This window comes from Equus caballus, chromosome 2 (genome assembly GCF_041296265.1).
Source record: "Equus caballus isolate H_3958 breed thoroughbred chromosome 2, TB-T2T, whole genome shotgun sequence".
Lineage (NCBI taxonomy): Eukaryota > Metazoa > Chordata > Mammalia > Perissodactyla > Equidae > Equus > Equus caballus.
In genome coordinates this window covers 83,884,885-83,891,261 of record NC_091685.1, presented here as the reverse complement: position 1 = coordinate 83,891,261, position 6,377 = coordinate 83,884,885, and positions in this window count along the sequence as shown.

The window sequence follows — 6,377 nt, the reverse complement described above, 5'->3', positions numbered from 1 at the left end:
CGGAAAGTGGATTAGAGAAGGGGTCTTTCTGGTGGAAGGCATAAGTTAAAAAGAAAATTTCTTAACCTTCATTTATATTCTGAAATAGGGTGAGATAACTCTCACTACGTTTGTTAGAATTATATTTTCCTAATTTATAGTGAGCCAAAAGAGAGAACTTCATTTTCTTTGGATCAGGATTGGAGATTGTGAAAATGTAATTAACTAGCACATAGAAAAATTCCATTTTTCAATTTTATTAAAGGTCAGAAGTTATCTAAGACCCTTTATACGATTCAAAGGAAATTAAGTGAAAGATTGACCCTTACTAAGTCAAAATTTAAAAGAAACACACAAGACTTAAGTTGAATCTGCTGAGCAGCTTAGGTGGTTTCTGAGGAGCAGGTTAGAAGCAGGAACAGGTCCACCACTGTTAGTAGCAGGGAAGAAGAAACGGGGCAAGGCAAGGGGCGTAAACTTCTGTTCTGCTAATAAAGGTATCATAAAAGTGGCCCAGCAATGAAAGGAACAGTCATCTGGCCTGTGCTAAGGAGTGCAGGGCAACTTTACTTCCTCCAGGGTCCCCCACAAAAGGGTAGAGGGGAGAAGGTGGGAAGCTATGGCCAATATAGAACCACAGATGGTTGCACCATGCTGATAAGCTTTTCCTGCTTAAGATCGAGCAATGTGGTGGATCCAACCCAAATAATAGATGAGCGAATAAACAACATGTGGTATACACATACAGTGGAATGTTATTGAGCCTTACCAAGGAGTGAAATTCTGAAATATGCTACAACATAGATGAACCTAGGAAATATTATGCTAGGAAAAATAAGCCAGACACAAAAGGGCAAATATTGTGTGATTCCACTTATATGGGGTACCTAGAATAAGCAAATTCATAGAGATAAGAAGTATACTAGAGGTTACCAGGGGCTAGAGGGAGGAGAGAATGAGGAATAAGTGTTTCATAGTCATGGAGTTTCAGTTTGGGGTGATGAAAAAGTTCTAGAAATGGATAGCAGCGACGGTTGCACAACATTGTGAATGTATTTGATGACGCAAATTAGTACACTTAAAAATGGTAAAACTGGTAAATTTTATGTTATGTATGGTTTACCATAATAACAAAATTCTAGGGAAAAATAAAGAGCAATGTAGAATAGTTATAGAAAACTGAATTTTTATACGAAATTAAAAATATTTTAGAATTGTGTTCTATTGTCTGCAGTGAATCAAACATTCAATCTGTTTCCTTTCCAGTGTTGAAATCAAGACTGCAAATTTCGTGAGTTAGTCCCTAATATTTTACCTATACATAAGAAGTTTTCAAATTCAACTAGTTTCTTCACCAAAGATAACCGCCAATGAGCTATTTTTGCAACTCTGAGAATAGGACCCCTTGAAACTTTATTTGCAAGCTTTTTCCACTGTTCTGCATAAGCTTCTGCCTTTCAGATTTGAGACAGAAATTGCTTGCCCTAAAGACGGGAGCATTATAGATCTTCAGTTATCAAGGCAATTGCACTGAGGAGGTAGCCACCTTATGTGAATTTATTGGGAGCCAATGGGCCTTATTTCAGTGAGTCAGAAACTGGGTCGGGTGTTAAACAAGTTAAACAAGTTTATGAGACACCATGGGGTCATCCCCTTCTTGTACCTTGAACTAGAAGAAGGACTTGTTTTGAGGGTAGAGTTTCTGCGAATAAATTAATGGAGCTACATTGGAAATAAATAGATTATCAATATCCGGAAGCTCGGCAATATCCTAAGGCCAGTTGAGTCGCAGGAAACTTATTACAGTTACCTACATTTCCATTTTGCTTTTAGTTCACAATACTCGGAATGTGGCAGCCCTTGCCTATTATGGTTACTTTTTTCTTTAATTATTGCAATGCTTTGAAATAATTGCTAGGTTTTGTTCTGAATCAAAAAGTATTAGCATTTCTTTATTGATAGTTTAATACACTTTATCAATTTGAAAGATTTTTAAGGAAAATTCATGGTAGCCTGGAAAGTTCTATAAAATTTTAATATTTAATCATGGAAAGGCTTATACTGAAAACAGTTCCCCTAAGGAATTTACTACTTTGAGACTCAGGGCTAGTGAATCATGCCATTGTACGCCGTTTTATTTCTTTGCATTATATTTCTCTTACTGAGTTCTTTTTTCCCCTCAATGCGTGTATCAGAAGAAAGAATATACCTTATCATCTCTCCTTCACCAGAACTGCATGATTACAAATATTTTCACAAAAAAACAGCTGGATTTAAAATGAGTAGCAAACTTACTTGATAAGAACTGACAGTTTAACTCAAAAAAAAATTAGTAACTCAAATATAAACTTGTTTATCTGAAATTAAGTAGCCTGAAATAATTTTCCAATCACTTCAAAGAATCAAGCAGATTTTACTTAAAAATTTCTCTAGTGATATTCTTCTCTTTAACTGAACTTTGCTTGTGATTTTGTATTTTGTCCAAAGAGGAAAAAAGTCTTCCTTTCAGAAAACTTTTTCATTGCAGTAGAAGGATCAGAGTAAGAAAATGGGGATGCTGAAATTCAAGTCAAATTTTTCTGTTTTCTAACTTTCTTAGAATTTTCCAGGAAGAATTTTTTGTTGGTAATGTCTTGTTGTTGTTGTTTGTTTGTTTTTACTTTAAAACTTTTCAGATCTCCTTCTGGAGCAAGTTCCTTAGGTCTGTAAGCTCTTGACCCACATGCTAAGTGTGAGCCTTATACACTGTTGCTGTCTATTGACTCTGGGAGAGGTCTTTTGTTAGCTGTAGCAAAGAGGCTTTTACCTCTTCCAGTAGGATATATGAACTCTATGTCAAGATCTTCAAATCATGTTTTGGGTCTTATTTTTCTCTATTAACTAAGAAAACATTTTTGCTAAATACAAACGAGGCAGATGACTTCATACTATATAGAAATAGCAGTTTCCAAAAGCCTGTAGTATGTATCTGATCACAAAATTTATGCATAAGTACGAAGAATTACACATATGTGGGCTATATTTCATGGTTACAATTCTCAGTCTAAAATTAGTCAGCTTTGTGCTGCTGGAGTTAGTGATTGCCGTAAAGAGATTGTGATAAAGCATTTTGTCTATTATACATTCAGCTCCTTAAAGACAAGAACAATACTTATGGTTGTCTTTACCTTTCTACCATCACCACCTACTCCCAGTCCAGCTGAGGGCTTTATATTAAATAGATGGTTATTTAATAATTAAAGAATGAATACATGAGTGGATTTATAATGCTGCACAGTGCTGTAGGTGCATGTCTCATTGGAGGCTGAACAAACTAGAGTGTATAACATATGTAAGAGCTGGGAGACACGTTGCCATTCATTTTATCCAGGCACAAAACTGTTTCTTCTGACCAGCATAGTTCCTATTTATAGTGATTTGAATATTTTAGGTAGGATATATGCTCTAATCTCTAGTTTTCCGGAGTAATCATTAGTCTCTCTTTTTATAAAAGAGGAAACAAAGATTTCATGAGTTCATGAAAACATGGTCTTCATTTTTAAATTAGCCTCAGAAGAGGTATTACCAGATACATTACAGTCTAAATTGAGATATTCTTAGTCTACTTACTGCTCTTTTTGCATAATACCCCATCTTCTCCTCTCTCTCTCTCTCTTTCCTTGGGGAACTAATGCCCTTATACTCTTGGCAGTCCTCATTGTTGAGAGGTAACATATGTGAGAATTCAATGTCTTACTAAAATTTGTTTATTGCTCTATACTTCCCAGAAGTACTTACATTTTAAAGTGGGCAAAGAAAATAAGGACGGAGGAAAGGAATGCGCCCTTACTGAGACCCTAATATGTGTCTGACACTGAGAAGCATGCTTTATAAATACTTTATCAAAATCTTGCATCAATCCTGTGAGGAAATGGAGTCTTCGACATGTTAAGCCCAAAGACACACAGCTAATAAGAGACAAATCTGAAATTTGAACTAAACTTGTCCCAGTGGTAACATGGGGCATGATTCCCATGGTTCGGAATGGAAGCTAGTTTATCCCCAGCCATAGTGACTTAACCCCTGGGTGTTCCAATTTAAAGAATCTGGTGCGTATTTGCATGACTTCCTTATCATCTTTGATATAAACTTTAACATTTAAGCTATGATCTTAATTTTTTTAACTTGTCCTTGGCACAATAATAAAGATATTATTTTCTTGCTATCATGTTTCACCCAAAGTAAAGCAGCATTTTATAGTAGAAAGAGTACCAGTTTGGTAATTTAGAAAAATTTAAAACAATATATTTTTCTCTTATGGAAAAATTTTTATGGTATGTGAATTAGGTCTCAATAAAGTTGTTCCAAAAATGTTAGGGAGAATCTATGAACTCTTGTTCTGCTACTTATTAGCCATGTGCCCTTATGTCCCTCTGAGTCATGGATTTTTCATCTATATAATTAAAATGCTAAAGTCTACCACAGATGGCTTCAGAGGATTGAATGGGATAACCTCCTGGCCCCAGTAAATGATAGTTTCTTTTTCCCTGTGTCTTGATTATTTCTAATATGTATGCTTCTAAGAAATATTATGTATGTCACAGAGAGATATGAACAACCTCTAGAAAATGTCATGGCTTATTTATTCATATGCTCTAAACAATAAGCAATGACAAATAGTTGAAGAAAATTATATCAATATATGAGGATCATGCACAATAGATTTTGAGTCTTTTTCTCCAAGATTTCTTTCTATATATGTAACATATTTTTACTTTTTTTGTACAGATGCAACATCTTTGAAGCTCTATATTGATCACTCGGGTGAACATCCCCCCATCTTTGAACATCCTATCCTAATCATTTAACTTCCTCACCTCTAGTGGCTGCTGAATCAATGGGAACACAGAGGAACTCAACACCCCAGGAGAGAGGGGCAAAACAAAAGTTACGGGAGGAAGCTCCTCCATGATCTCTATTGCTTTCTGTCTGGACTTCTTGTTTTTCTCAGGATTCTCAGATTTTCCCATGAGAAGAAATGGGAAGAGAGAAAGTAATCTATGGCTCCAATAATGCATTACATTATAAATGATCATGATGATAAGAGAAGCCTCAGAAAGGAGAGGGGAAACCACTTACATCAGCTCTGTACTCTGTTACTGAAAACAGTATCATCATCATCATTCTCATTCTCATTGTTGGAATCATTTGCTACTTTGTATGTATTAGGCACTAAGATAAGCACATCACATACACTGTCTCATTTAATTCTCAAAACACCATGATCTAAGTATTTGTTAGCGTAGCCAATTTGCACTTGAAGAAATTGAGGCTTAGCTTGACTAAGCTACCGCCCTGAGGTCACACTGTTGAACCAGAATTTGGAGGCAAGTCTGTTTGAATCCAACAGTCTGTGTGTTAAACTTCTGTCCTAAACTGCTTTTAAATCTTGACAATGTAAACCTGAATTACATTTCTGACTAATACTTGTTTATAGCTTGGAATTTTTATCTAGCAGGGTAATCTTCCCAGGGTCTCTGAACAAAGAACACAAACATATTGCTTAGATATTAAACACATATCTAAGCAAATTTCAAGTGCTCTCTCACTCCCGATGGACATGCTCTATCTACATGATGTAGTTGGACACATACTGAATTCAGAGTTGACTGATCTGAGCTTTGAGCCCTCAGCAATTAATTTCTCCTGTTTTAGCTTCAGTTTTCTCATCTACAGAATAAATAGATGAGAGCCAAATGACAGTTATATATATTCTGGGTCAGAGATTCTCCCTTTAACCTGATTTTTTAATAAAAGCTTTATTGAGCTATAACTCACACACCATAAAATTAGCTCATTTATAGTGGGTAATTTAGTGATTTTTAAAATATATTCACAGAGTCATACAACCATTGCCACTACCTAATTCTATAACATTTCCATCACCTCATTACCAGTCACACCCCTTTCCTCCCTTCTCTCAGCCTTTGGCAACCACTAGCCTAGTTTCTGCCTCTACGGATTTGCCGTTTCTGGACATTTCATATAAATGGAATCACACAACATGCGGTATTTTGTGACTGGCTTCTCTCATTTAACAAAAGGTTTCGAACAGTCATCCATTTTGTAGAACGAGTCAGTACTTCATCCTTTGTATTGCCAAGTACGTTTGTTTATCCATTCACCAGTTAATAGATATTTAGGGTGTTTCCACTTTTTGGCTATTAATAATACAGCTGCTATGGGCATTCAAGTACAAGTTTGTATTGACCATATGCTTTTATTTCCCTTGAATATATGTCTAAATTTGGAATTGCTGAGTCATATGGGAACTTTATTTTTACCGTTTTGAGGAACTGCCAAGCTATTTTCCAAAGTGACCGCACCATTTTATGTGCCCATCAGTAATGAATGAAGGT